Raw genomic sequence first — 14,521 nt, 5'->3', positions numbered from 1 at the left:
GGTGACGGCGATTCAGTGGGCAACAGCGCAGCACCTTCAACTTCGGTGGGCACATCCAGGGTGGCTGCGAGGCTGGCAATGTGGGGCTTGAGCAACGGCATTGTCGGTGCCTTGCTGTTGACGAGGCGGACATGGACGACCGCAGCAGGCGTCAGTTTGGCATCATAGAGGGTCTTGTTCTGGCTCGGCCTGAGGTCCTGCACAGGCGGCTGCAGCACAAGCGCCTGCACAGCACTAGGCTGCTCGAGAATCTCGTCCAAGAAGTCGTACAGCTCCTGAACCTTACCCAGGGTCAGGAATATGGCCTGAACCTGCACCAGATCAGGGAAGCGGAACCGGATCATTGTCTTTGGGTGCTTGAGCTTGAATTCTTCTATCCGCCTGCGTGCCTTCTCTTCTTCGACCGAGCGCAGCTTGAAGCCAGCCTCGGTTTCCATCTGCCGCTTACGCTGGGCAGACACAAGCCCCTGCAGCTCAGCGCCCTTGAGCTCATAGAAAGAATCAGGCATTACGAAGCGTGCAGCAAGCGGTGCAGAGGTCTGTGTGGGGGATGCAAAAACCTGCACCTGACGATTGGTAATGACATCGCTGGAATACTCAGAGTGCGTTCTAGGGGTATCCGCAGCAGCTGGGGCAATGTTGGGCTGCTGGGCGGGTGGCTGTCGGGGCGGCAGTTCGGGCTGCTTACCCTCCCTGGCTGCAGGTGGGCTTTCAGGCTGCGTGCTTCTCGGGGGCTCGGTGGCAGTGCGTGGCGGAAGCCTCGGCGCAGGCGACCCATTCATCGGGCTGCACTCCTCAGTCCCAGCACTCTGCGCACGCACCGGCACGCTTGCGACAGGTGGCGCCAGCGACACATCGGCGTCCTTGAATGACAAGCGGATCATAACGCTGCCTTTAGCGAACCCAAGCGCCTGCAACGACGTGGTCTTCATCTCTGGGATATCGCTGATCTCCTTGTTGAGAATGAGCAGCACCGGCTGCTGGTACACCTTCAGTCCCTCCTGCTGCGCAGCCTTGGGACTACCACCAAACACGGTCTTTAACAACCCAGCCTTCTGCTCCTGCACTCTAAACCGGCTTGTCAGATTCAGGGTGCCATTCGACCGCTGCTCTACGAGTGTCACAATTTCCCAGAGCGTCGTTGCCGCCGGCACATCGACGATAACGCGGCCACTGTCGCTGACCTGCAGCGCAACCTTGACTGGCGGGGCGGCAGCTGACGGCTTGCTGGCTGTTCGCTTCAGAGTAAGCTTGACCCCCTGCGGCAGATTGGCGAAGCGGAGCGGCAGCGAGAGGTCCAGTGCCTTGTCGTTGTACGTCAGGGTGTGCGAGGCAGGCGTGGGGGAGCCGGGGACTTTTGCGCAGGCGTCCGTGAGCACTGCCTGTAGCGTCATTGTGGGCGTAGCCTTGACCGCCACTGTGCGGCCGGGGCCGTAGATAATTGTCAGGGTAGACATTTTTGTACCAACCAAATGAGCCGAGGTGAATTGCAAAAAGGCGTGTGGAATTGACTGGGGAGGGAAGAAAGGCACAGAGACAGCGGTTAATTTTCGGCAGAGGCGATGACGACGGCTGTAGATTTTGCGCAAGATCAGATCTGGTCCGCTGGCGCTGCGCAGCGGACGGGCAGCCTTTGGGTGGAGATTTGCGGCGCCTGGCGATTGTTCACTCTCAAAGAGAACACATGCATCACCCTCCAGGTACCTTGTGAGTGCGACCCGGACTGGGGGAGACTGCAGACTAATTAGCCTGTAGATCGAGCGGGCCCTCGCTCCACCGGCCACACCTCGCAGCCTGGACCACGGCCCACTTGCAGAGGAGCCTGCATCAATGCGGGGACGACGGGGCCTAGCACCCGTGTCACTGGCCGGTGGACTGACAAGCATATATTGGCTGGCATGCGAGCCCGGCAGGCTCCGCTGGCCAGGGCTGGCGCCATGGCTCGCAAGAATGCCCTGGGGGTGCCGCAACGAAAAGAGAGTGGTAATTGGCCGGGCTTTTAAACGCAGGACCATTTTTTCTGGAGCGCTGCCGCTTCACTTTGCTTCCTTTTTCGAATTCAACCTTTTCGCACTCTTTTTCTTCCAAGCAGTCTGGGCCACGACATATTTCCATCGACACGTTTCTCCCTCCCCCTTGTTCTCTTTCTCCAAAACCCTCTTTTTCTCACTCTTTTCTTTATTCTGTTTCAGCTGTACACGTCACATTCGGACCACACCCAGCCCTTTTTTTCTCTCTTGGACCAATTCGGGACCTCCCAACCTCCCCTTCCTCTCACCCAGATAAACACTGCCCGACAGGGAGCAGACAAGGATAGCCCTTTTCACGCTTCTCCTACCAGGCGTCTCTATTTTCCTGGCCAACGCCTTTCCTTTTTGACGCTATTAAACTTCACATCACGCGCCGAACAAGGCCGTCCCCTCCCCTGTTTGCTCACCCCCTCTGTCGCTCTATCGCACTCTATAGCGCCGTCCCTGTTTTCTCTTTTCCCCTTTTATTTTTCCAGCACTATTTCGTGCTCAGCGAACCCACGGACCGGCACACACCGACACCGACACCCACATCCGTCCTGGCTGTAGATAGAACATTGCAGGACTGTATATTTTGTCGGCTGCATACCTTGGGTAAAACAAAAATAGGCTCTGCTCAGCGACCTGGTCTGAGAAGAAAAATTTTCGTCTCCGTCCTGTATAAACCGTAAGGCCAAGCCCGCCCACGCACACTCCCCAGTCTCGCTATATTTAATTTTTCGAACCTGCATTTTGAATATCCACAGCGCGCAGAACCACCACTATTTTGGCAGTAGCCACAAACGCCTGTGCTTGGACTGTCCTCTCCCATTCCCCCTCTCTTCTCTCTTTTCTTTTCTTTATTTTTCAAAGCCTTATTCTTTTTGCCGTCTTCGTCGCTTTTGCTTTTCTCCTCTCCAGCGTTTCTACTCCGAACAACAAAATCCTGCATGCGCCGTTGCGTGGATACCTCTCTACACACCTAAGGCCACCTTTCTCCTTGACTTCACGCACGCCCACAGACACACGCCCGCAGACACATACGTACATACACACACCATGTCCAGCATGAGCGAAAAGGCGCCGAGCAATAGCCAGGTAGCAGGCGCTCCCGCGGGCCCACGGCGACCATCAACGCCTCCGCACACGCGGCTGCATCATGTGCCACCAGCGGGATCACAGCCGGCTGATATGAATCGCAGACCACCACACGAAGACGAGACAGGCCGTGCAACCAAGGTGGAGAATCTTCTTGTCGGCCAGCGCTCATTCGCCGTGTCGTCGGCCAACAATGCCGGCGATCACCCACAGCAGCAATCCACGGCATCTCCGAGCGCCACCGCAGGCAGCTCGCACAATGTCGATCATGCGCAGAAGCCGTCGCCGCTGGCCACCGGCTTTGCAGCGACGAACGGCCAGAGCCAGCCCGGGTCGCAGCAGCCGTCGGTGCCGTCGTCGCCGTTTGCAGCCCGCCAGGTGTTTGACGGACACGCAGAAAATGGCCCGCAGCGCACATTCAATGGCCAGTTTCCACCACAGCAGACGCATTTTCGGCGACAGCGCCAGCATGCTGCAACAATCAGTGAGCCGATGCCACCGCAGGGCGTGGTGATGCGGACCACAGCTCAGCAGGCGCGCAATCTCCAGCAGCCGCCACCGCAACATCAGCAGTTTCCGCGCTTCGAGCAGCAGCCGCCTGGCCAACAGGAGACTAGGCCCTATCAGCAGCACCGGCCACGGCAGCTTTCGTTGGCGTATCCGGGCGGCCCACATGACCAGCCGCGCGACCAGTATGAGACGTCGTTCAGCAGGTCGACGTCACATGCGGGAATGCATTTTGGATCTGCGCAGGCCTCGCCACAGGCGCCGTATTTCGCACCGAACTCAGCCTACGGTCCGCGCGGCCCGCCGCAGCAGCTTGGGCCGCCGCAGCACCCAGGATACGGTCCGCCGCCGCCACATTTCCAGTCCCGAGCTAGCTTCAGCCATGTCGGCCCACGCATGCCCTCGCAGCGGTCCCTGTCGCCACCGCCGCCCAGGGGGCATATGCCACCGGGCCGCTTTGACCCAAATGCTCAGCAGCGCTCGCCGCTGCCGTTCCCGCGGATTCCATCGCCCAACCCGCAGCAGCTGTCGCAGCAGCCGCCGCCGCAGCAGCCGCGAGTGCAGCCTTTGCAGGCGTCGCCAGGACGGCTCAACCCGGCGAACACATCGCAGTCGCCGGCGCGCGAGTCCACACGGCGGCTAAGCTCTGTGGTGTGGGGACCAACTGGCTTTGAGCGGCTGGACTCTGGTATGTCGCGGTGTCGCATCTGCAAGAAGGAATACTCGAAGGGGTCCTCTACCGGCACATTGAAGCGGCATTTCCGCCAGCACCAGTGCAACGTTGGCCCTGGCCAGCCGTATCCGATGCGCAGTCCGCCGACAACCGCCTCGTCGACCCGGCCCCGGTCATTCTCGCACTCGCACCGCGGCGAGAACTCCGCACGGCGCGAGGCATCGCCGCCGTTTACTCAGATGTGCCAGCCGCCAATGTCTTCAGGCATAGGTATTGGTGGGCCACTGTTTACGCAGCGCGAGGCTAGTGACATCGAGACCAGCTCGGCCATTGCAGGCTCCGCCCTGCTGAGCATGGCGGCAGGCGACGGCATCAATGATAGCCGCCGCATGATTGTTGACCAGGAGTCCAGCAATGGGCGTCGCCCTATGCGGTCGTCTGATCCGAGCGTGTACCAGCAGGGTGCTGAAGGAGCACCCGAAAGTGGCACCCGCGACATCTCGGTCTCGCCGTCTCCGTCGTCGACTAGCTCGACCCAGCCGCGCACTGACGCTTACACAGCGCAGACCCCCGGCATGCTGGGCTCAAGCGCCAATAACGAAATACAGCTGAGCTCCGACACGACCAGCTCGTCACCGTCTGACCTGCCGCTGGCGCAACAGCAGCTGGCGCAGGCAAAGCCGCCGTTTGCCCAGGATATTTCTGGAATTCTGCACATGCAGGACCTTGAAGCAGTGCCACCATCGCAGGCCATAGCGTTGGCAGCGCGGCTGGTTCAACGCGTGGCGGCGGCGTTGCCCACGTTTGACACTGACGTCATCATGGAGGACCGCGGTTCGGACGGCTCGGGAGCCGCAACCGATCCGTTCGGAGCGCTAATCGATGGCCTTACGCAAGCGCTGACCCGGCAAACGAACGGCAGCGTGTTTTCTCCCCCGCTTCCGTTCAAAATCCGCAAACTTGCGCCGCTCAATTTGCCAAACCACTCGACCACTGCCAACGACATGAGCCTGCTCTCACGTGTTTCGAATGCCATGCAGCGCATTGCTCCGCTGAGCCTGGCTGCTTTGGAATGGGACAATGTCGGAATCCTGCTAGGTAAGCAATTGCACTTGAACAGTTGGATTTGTGCTAGATTCGCTTGTGGCATTTGGTTACTCAATATTGAATTCGGCTTTTTGTAGAGGCTGCCAAGCCGCGGCCCGACGCCAAGCGCGTGCTTCTGACGATCGATTTGACGACGACTGTGCTGGCCGAAGCGCTGGAGGACCCGAGCGTGGGCGTGATCGTCTCGTACCACCCACCAATCTTCTCCGCGTGGAAGTCGCTCTCAATGGGCAACCTGAAACAGAACCTGGTCCTGCAGTGCGCGGCCAACGGCGTGTCGATCTACTCGCCGCATACCTCTCTCGACAGCTGCGCAAACGGCGTCAACGACTGGCTTGCGTCCCTTATCGGGCCTGGCACTGTGACGCCCATCACGCCCGCGCAGCCTGACCGCACTGGCGGCCAGGAGAACGTGGGCGAGGGCCGCATCCTGCAGCTGGCTGAGCCGAAACCCCTGAGCACCATCATCGGCGAGATCAAGAAGGGGCTGAAGCTGGAGCACATCCGCGTGGCGCGTGCGCCGTGCCATGCTTCGGACGAGCAGAAGCTGATTGAGCGCATCGCCATCTGTGCTGGGTCCGGCGCGTCGGTGCTGGGTCCGGTCACCGCTGACTTGTATTTCACAGGCGAGATGAGCCACCACGACGTTCTGGCGGCTGTGGCCAAGGACACGAGCTGTGTACTGGCTGAGCATACGAATACAGAGCGGGGGTACCTGGGGCATGTGCTGCAGGGGCGGCTGAGCAAGGAGCTTGAGGTGGATGAGTTTGACGGCCCGGTAGATGTCGTTGTCAGCAGATGCGACCAAGACCCAATCCTCATCGAGTAGAGATTGCGATGTCGTTGTGTTGGATGCTCATATAGCTTGCCAAAAACCATTATAAAAATTCTTAGCCAGCGGCAGCCCAGCATCATTTCTTATGTCTATAGCATAGTATTCTCTTACCTTTTCTCTTCCGCGGTTATCTATACGGTTTTCTCTTCCAACACAGCACCATAAATTATTAAATGCATGACACATGTGATGGACGCTGACAATGTGCCTTGATCCAAACACCATCACATGCTGGTGCCCGTTGTGTAGGTCTGTTGAGATATTGTGCGTGCACGCAGTGCTGAGTGTTTTTCAGAGTATTTTGTTTTTACGAACGAGAATATAAAACTAAGGAATAGTGGAAGAAGGGAGAATGAAACTACAGGCGCCGCGTGTCGCCTTTTTTACTTATAGAATGCTGTTCCTGTGCTCGCACACGGCACAGCAACGAAACGTGGGTAAAAAGCTGTGACCGTTATGATTACATGCCTTCATTTGACGTCTCCATTGGCTCAGTGCTACAGCTGCCCTTGTTATCAGCCGATGTGTCAACTGATATGGCATCGCCATGCTGGGCGTCACCGCCCGTACAACAGTACTATCAGGCATTAAATGTGAGCGTTAAGACTACTGCTGCAAGTATATAGTCTCTGCGTCGCTCATTCTATGCTTTACAGCACATTTTCATAATATGCAAACTTATCAACTATAAGCGTTGGCTTCAGCATATATTTACATATATGACGATGCTAGCTGGTAGAACAAAGCAGCTAACCAGCGTGTCATACTTGCTTGACCACATATTTAACTAGTCATTAGGCGCCGAATGCTTCTGAAAAGTATATTGACGATGCAAAGAACGAAGCAACTCCAAAAACCTAGCTACTGCCAGCGCCCATACAAGTAGCAAGCTTGGCAAAGTGCTCAGTTTCCATGAGGTTCGAGCGGGACATGAAAATGTTGTCACCGAAAAACGAACGAAAAGCGCGGGCTCTTGGACACCGTAATGCCAGAATTGCTAGCAGTCTTGCAGCCCGAATGAATCCCCTAGTCATGTTTAGGCGGATGGCAGCGATTAGTTAGGTGAAGATAATGCAGCTGGGGATACGTGGCACCCGAACCATCGCTGTGAATCACGAGGTGACTGAGCTAGTGATATTTAGTCAGTGTTTGCAGTGACTGAGAGTTTCTGCGGGTAAGACTGAAAGTATCTTGTCCCCTCATTCACATTGACAACCAAGCTCTGCAAAGGAGTAGTATTAGGAAGGAGCGGCAGGACCTCATCTAAGCAGTATCTGTGGTGCCAGATGCCTTTGTTCTATCGGCAGTCATCGTAACCCACAAAATACAATTGAATAAACGGTACATGCCTAAAATGACCCCGGTCAAACTGTCTGAGAAGAAGATACTAGGTAGCGTATTCTCCTAGTGATAATTATAAGGGTGCTGATTTTCCAATATATTTTCGTGAATGCTTACATTTAGTTTCATCAGCACCCTCATAGTTATCACTAGAAGAATACGCTACCTAGTATCTTCTTCCCAGACAGTTTGACCAAGGTCATTTTAGGCACGTACCGTTTATTCAATTGTATTTTGTGGGTTACGATGAGCGCCGATAGAAGAAAGGCATCTGGCACCACATATCCTGTTGCTGCAATAGCGGTCCTTCCAGTCAAGAGACGTTCAGCGAGCTCATGTAAATACCCAAGAGACCCCTTTTGTATGGCCACAGGACCAGGCTTCAAAACAATAGAATAGCGGGGAACATGCGCAAGACCTCATCACGAAATAAGTGCATCGACAGTAGCTAGTCATCCGGTTGTGACCCCCAAGACCCTCCTGTAAATAAAGACAAGGTGTGTAGTGTGCGGAAATACAGCATCTTTGGGAGACTGTCGCTTTAACAGAGCTGCCACTGAGCAGCAGATTTCATGGCAAAAGCGTCGGTTCCGATAGGATGAATGGCTGCAAGCAATATAGAGAGAGGTATGTGAAGGTAAACTGAAGAGAGCAGAAAAGTATTGGTTGTATACGAGAGCCAAAATACATGCTTCGGCCTGTTCATGGTGGCGCAGGGATGCGTGGATGCGTTGTGTCAACAAATAGAAAGGCGAAGCGTTGAGAATGAGCGTCCCGGCAAAAACCAGCCTCAAAATGGCAGTTTATGTAGTCGATATTGTGTGCGAAATTGATTCAAATCGCATATTCGAGATGAGTGGGGTAAAGGAATGATATGTACATAAAAATCACTCAAAGCACAGACGCTTGCTCGGACACGGCGACTCGGGGTCCTCAGGCAAATCGCGCATGGCTCTTGAGCGCTTTCCCAGTGACGGCGACGGCCACTCGTCGTCCTCGCGAATAGCCGACTGCATGCTGACGTCGCTGAACGTGCTCAGACGGCGGCGCTTTTGCTTGGGCGACTGCTGGTAGCAGCCGGACACATCGGCCTTGCGCTTGTTCCTGCGCATGTTCATGTGCATGATTGCGCGCGCAATGTCCTTGACAGGCGGCTTGTCAGCCAGCGACAGCGACTGCGGAGGCGGCGGCAGAGTACTGGCCATGGACTCGGCAGTCGACTGGGCGGTGGACTGCGAACACAGCGACGTGGCTGGCGGCTGCGGCTGCGGAGTGCCAGCTAGATGCTCGTGCAGAGCCTGGATATTGGCGATGTCGGCAGCGGCAGCCTCCATTGCGCGCATGCACCGGATCTGGATCTCGCCGGCATACATGGCGCGGCGCTTGATCGGATCAATGGTGCGGGTACTGCTCAGGCCAATCTGCGCAGTGCCATGGCATTGCGGGTGCTGGAAAATGGCAGTGTACAGGGCGCGGATCAGGCGGACTACGTGGGCGAACCCAGGATCCAGATACCGGCGGATAGCGCTCTCCAGGCGCGCTGGCGACGCAAACACATGACGCTTGAGCTCGGCCACACCGCGACGGCTCACGTGCATGAAATCGCGCGCCATGTCCTCCAGCGACTGTTCCCGACGGGCGGCCAGGCAGAACAGCAGACACAGCAGCGACTCCCAGTCGTCAGCTGCGGTGCGCGGCACATGCAGGCCCTCGAGATTGGCAATGCTCATGAAGGGTCCGGTGCCCACATGGCCGGGTCGCGCAGTGTTGCTGGCGGCAGCAGCCTCGATTGCGTGGTCATAGTCAATCAGCATGCCGCGCAGCCGGCCGCCTGGCAGCCGCACTGCCAAAATGTTGTTCAGCGAAATGTCGCGGTGTAGAATCCCGCACCGCCGCGAGATCTCCGTGTGCGCGCGCATGGCATCAGCCAGCACCGCCACCACCTCGTGCTCCTTGTCCAGCCTAGCAATCGGTAGTCCGATCGGCGTTGTCACCATGCGCCGGTGCTCGCGGTGGAACTGCCGCCGATCGCCATGGTGTCCGTGTGGCACCGTCCACCGGCTGTACTGTGCGAACGGGCCCAGGATCAGCGCTGACGTGTCTGTCATGTCGCTGTCATCAGCGGTCGCGATATGCACGGTGCCGCCGCATACCAGCCGTGGGTACGTCACGTCCGACTGCGCAGCTTCCAGCTTGATGCGGATCGTCCGCAGAACGTCGATCTCGTCGGGCGGTCGTCGGTCTGCAGCGCCAGAGGGCGCCAGCTGCCAGCTGTCCTTGAGCACATGATCCGGCTTCCCTTGCGGCTCCAGCGATACGCGGAAGCACCGCGTCGCACGGCCAAAGTACGACTCAGCGCTGAAGAACGGCCACGCCTCGGCATACACTACCCGCACGCCGCCGACCTCGTCACCACACGCAATCTCCCACCGGCCCAGCTCGCCGCGCCACGCCATCGTTGGGTCAGCGCCGAGCCGCCACGGCTCGCTGACACACATGCCTGCATACAGATTTGCCAGTGCACGCCGCCCATCCACAGTCGCCAGATCCATCTCAGCCGACACGTGGATTGCGTCGCTCTCCAGCAGACAGACACGCACGGCGCCTGGCTGCAATACCAGTGCCCAGCAGAACCGCATATTGGGCCGGTGCCGCCACGCGCCAGTCGCCGCCTGCGACAGATGGCTGCTGAACGCATCTCCGAACGGCTCGTCGTTCACTGGGATCGTCGAGCTGATCCCCAGCACCGGCGGCACCGCATCGCCCACCGCCGCGTCGCCCAATAGCCCGTGTGGTGCCAGAGTGAAATTCGCCACGTAGTCGCTGGCCGTTGGCATGTCACCGCCTGGCTGCTGGCTCTCCTGCAACCGCCGCTGCACACTCGCCGCCACGTCGCCGCCCGACGTGTGTGCGTCCAGCACGTGCGCGAGCCGCATTGCCAGCGCCTGCCTTACCGACTCCGGTTCGCCCACCTGACTGCCATCAGACGAGCCGCGCGGCACCACGCAGTCCGACGACCCCCGCCGCCGCCGCTTCTCCCCATGCGCCAGCACCGCCGGGCTGCTGCTCCCGCCCACATTGCGCTCCGCCGGTTCCCCCAGAGTCGACTCGCCCACCGTCAGAACCCGCATCCGCCGCAGCTCCTCCACCTCCCCCACGCCGCGCGCTGCATCCAGCAGCTCCACCGCCAGAAGCGCAAACGCGTCGCGGGCCAGCGCTGCCGACTGCGCTATGTCAAGCTCACTGGGCGCACCCATGCATAGCCGGCGCCACGCTGCCTCCAGATGCCGCCGCCCGGCCACCGGTCGCTCCTGCCGCCGGCTGGCTCGCAATGACACCGACCGCCGCGCCAGTTTGCGTGATGCACTGCTGTCGCTGCCATTCATCGCCGCCTCCAGCGATTCCGCCAGCTTCAAGCCCAGCAGCTGCGACAGCTTGCGTGCCTCGGGGCTGTGCGGCTGCGCCAGGTCCTGCAGCTGCGCATCTTTTGGCGGATACGTGCTGCCCGCCCGCCACTGGTCGTCTGGCACTGTGTTCTGCTGTGGACATACGTCTATCCGGAACTGCCGCCGCTCGTTGCTGATGCTGAGTTCTATGCCATGCAGAAAAGAAATCTCGTGCATATCAAATCTCACGCATCACTCACTGTCTTCTGGAACCCGGCCATTGGCAGGGCCAGAACGCACTCCAAAACAGCCCATGGCTCCTCCTTTTTGGTCTTACCGTATTTCGCCTTCTGCTCGTCGTCCAGCCGCTTATCTTCGGGAACGTCGGTGCTCATGGTATGTCAGGAAAAAGGCCTGTCTGCCAAAATTGCTACTCTAACTGAAAAGTAAATAGAAAAACGCTGGAAAAAGAGAAAAGCCCGAGGGGGTTGGGAAGTAGCAAGGAATAGAGGTTGCGTTATAATAGTGCGCTGGTAAGGGAAAAAGAGCCTGCTTCATATAGTACTGGCAAACAGGAAATGGGGGTCGAAGGGGAGAGGAATAATAACACCAACACACTTTTCCAGCTTGTCGAGAGAGGGAAGCAGGGAAGAACGAGTTACCAAGAGCCCAAGCTTCATAGTCTGACCTAACAACAAAAAAATTATATTGCCAGCCACAGCCATCAAATGACAAAATCTCATCCCTCAGAAACACATCACGTGCCTGATAAAAATCACCTATTGCTTTTTCTCGCTTGCCTCAGCACGCTTCATGCCGCCATGTCTCTTTATGCTGAGATCCATCATCTAACAGCCCCCTGCGAGAACCTGCGCAGCCAGCAGTGCCGAGCTGAACTGAGCCAAGCCAGCCGCCATACCGCAGCTCTGAAGGCCGTGTCTGAAATTGGCCCGGTCCCTACGACGCCAGCGACAACAGCCTCTTTTAGAATGTATGAGAAGCCCGACAACAAGCTGGCAATCTCATTAATGCACCTCCTCTTGAACACTGCCTGGTTCTTGCTCTTTGCATACACTATGCAGTGTGCGCAGCTAGATACAGTTGCCCACTCTGCTCCGTCCAGATTGCAGCAGAGGTGGGGTCGGAATGGCCGCCATGCTGATCCCAGGGCCGATGGAGAAAAGGCTGGCATGGCAGCGATTCCGACAGTATTCGGTCACCAGTGACCACCCTTGTCCACGCAAACCATGCAATCAAGACAGCCGGTGTATCTGTGTTTAGGATCGTGGTACCTCTTCACGGCCCACGTCAATCGACAGGTCCGCCACTCAAATCTGCTGCCCGAGCTCGACACCAGCAATCGCCCAGAATTCTAATTTTAAACTGTCACTCTTGTACAATCCGCTCCACCTTTGCTGCATCTGTCAAGAGGATGTGCGCTTTTGTGCCCCCGTTCTATGCTTAGCACTCGGCCATTCTACCAGCAATAGACCAGCCAGCGAACATATAGTTGTTCTTTGTCCAACCACAGCGGCGGCTACCACTGAACCGCTCCACATTTGCCCAACGTGCTTTCAATGCGGTTTCGGAATCCTCGATGCTGCAGGTGACAATCGTCTATGGAAACTTCATCTGCCTGCCTTGGACAGAGCCACCCAGTCCTCGTTCCCGGACGGGCGACAAGGGGCACTGCCTGATGCGAAGAAAGACTTCCTCCCTTGGCGCTCGCCTGGGAAAGAACAATAGGCCATGGATAGACCGGACCGTCTGCACATTGCGGGTCTGGGCCGACAGCAGCGAGCTATATTTGGGTGATCCGAGCTGCACCGTCTTCAGCACACAATGAGCGGCCCTGGCGAATAGGAACTGTCCCATGTGTGTAACCCGAAGAACAAAAACAACAAGCCTGTCGGACCATTCCGATGCTATTTACATCATGTCGCACACACGCCCGTCTCGTCACCAGTCATGCCACATCCGTCTCTTTCACCTCATGCGCACTCTGCTGCAGTGTGATCCGCGCTCTGGTTGGGTAGCTGCCGCGGATGGGTGGGTCCAACCAGCGCTGGCAATATATTGCACTCCCTCCTTCTCGCACTTTTTTCCATTTTCTGCGCAATGGTCGGCCGCCTTGCTGCCGGATCCTTGGGTTTAGTATAAAAGGCCTGCTCCGGGAGCCTCCCCCTCGCGGACCCGCTTCCCTGAAATTTCTATCATCTAGTGCCTTTCTACGCCAGACTTTTTAATTCTAATCCTGTACACTCGCTTCTTGACGACGCCCCTGTACCTCTATTCCCCCCCTATTCTCCGCCTTACTACCCTTAAACCACAATCATGAAGATCACCGCCTTCTCCGCCGTGCTCGCCTCCGCGCTGGCCATGGTTCCCGCCGCCTTCGCCGAGAGCACCTGCGACCAGTTCTCGCCGTGCTACCGCGAGGGCTACTGCAATGTCAACGCCGCCTTCTGCCTGTACGGCCTCTGCGTCCCCTCCAAGTCGTACAACTCGACCTCGTGCTGGCCGGCCGAGGGCTGCGCCTCGCAGACCGTGAACTTTGACAAGTCCAACGACATCATCAGCATCTACAAGTACTCGGGCGATGCCTCGCAGAACGCCTTCCTGTCGATCTTCGACCCGGACAACACCGCGATCAACAACGGCAACCTGGAGCTCTCGATGAAGTACAATGCTGCACAGAAGGCCGGCTTCGGTGCTACCGCTGATGCCTCGCACACGATCAAGTACGGCAAGGTCACGGCGCGCGTCAAGACCGCATCGATCGCCAAGGGTGTTGTGTCGTCGTTTATTATTCGCGACGACAACACCGGCGACGAGATCGACTTTGAGTGGGTCGGTCTGTCGCCCAACCAGGTCCAGACCAACTACTATGCGAACAACGTCATTGACTACACCAAGATGGTCCCGTACGATCTGGGCGTCGACACCTCGGCCGCCTACCACGACTACGAGATCGACTGGACCGCCGACAGCATTGTCTGGTCGGTCGACGGCAAGCCCATCCGCACCTTGAAGAAGGCCGATACCTATAACGCCGCCACGAACACCTACTCCTTCCCGTCGTCCGAGGCTCGCATTGCCTTCTCGATCTGGGACGGTGGATCTGGCGCCCAGGGCACTGCTGACTGGGCCGGCCACCCGACCCCGTGGAACGCTGACACTGTCTACAAGATGTACGTCGACTCGGTCTCCATTCAGTGCAATGGCAGCGAGGAGCCCAGCGTTTCGTCGAAGGCTGAGGAGTCGTCTGCTGTCGCTTCGTCGTCGGAGCTGAACTCGAAGTCTGCTGCTGAGTCGTCTGCTGCTGATGCCAGCACTGGTGCTGCCACTGCCACTGCTACTGGTGCTCCGGCCACTGACTCCCCGGCTGGCTCTGCCGTCAGCCCCATCTACTCGACCACCTCGTCGGTCAAGAAGTGCATCCACCGCTAATTGACCTAAAGATCCACGTTGACTAGCTTTTTTTTTTTTAGTTTTCAAGAAAACTAGCATTGCGCGTTTTTACATGGTAAAGACTTTCTACCCCTGCCCTGTCTGGAACATCCAC

Source organism: Linderina pennispora (genome assembly GCF_002104995.1).
Source record: "Linderina pennispora strain ATCC 12442 chromosome Unknown DL89scaffold_53, whole genome shotgun sequence".
NCBI classification, from domain to species: domain Eukaryota; kingdom Fungi; phylum Kickxellomycota; class Kickxellomycetes; order Kickxellales; family Kickxellaceae; genus Linderina; species Linderina pennispora.
Note: the sequence above shows the minus strand (reverse complement) of the source record.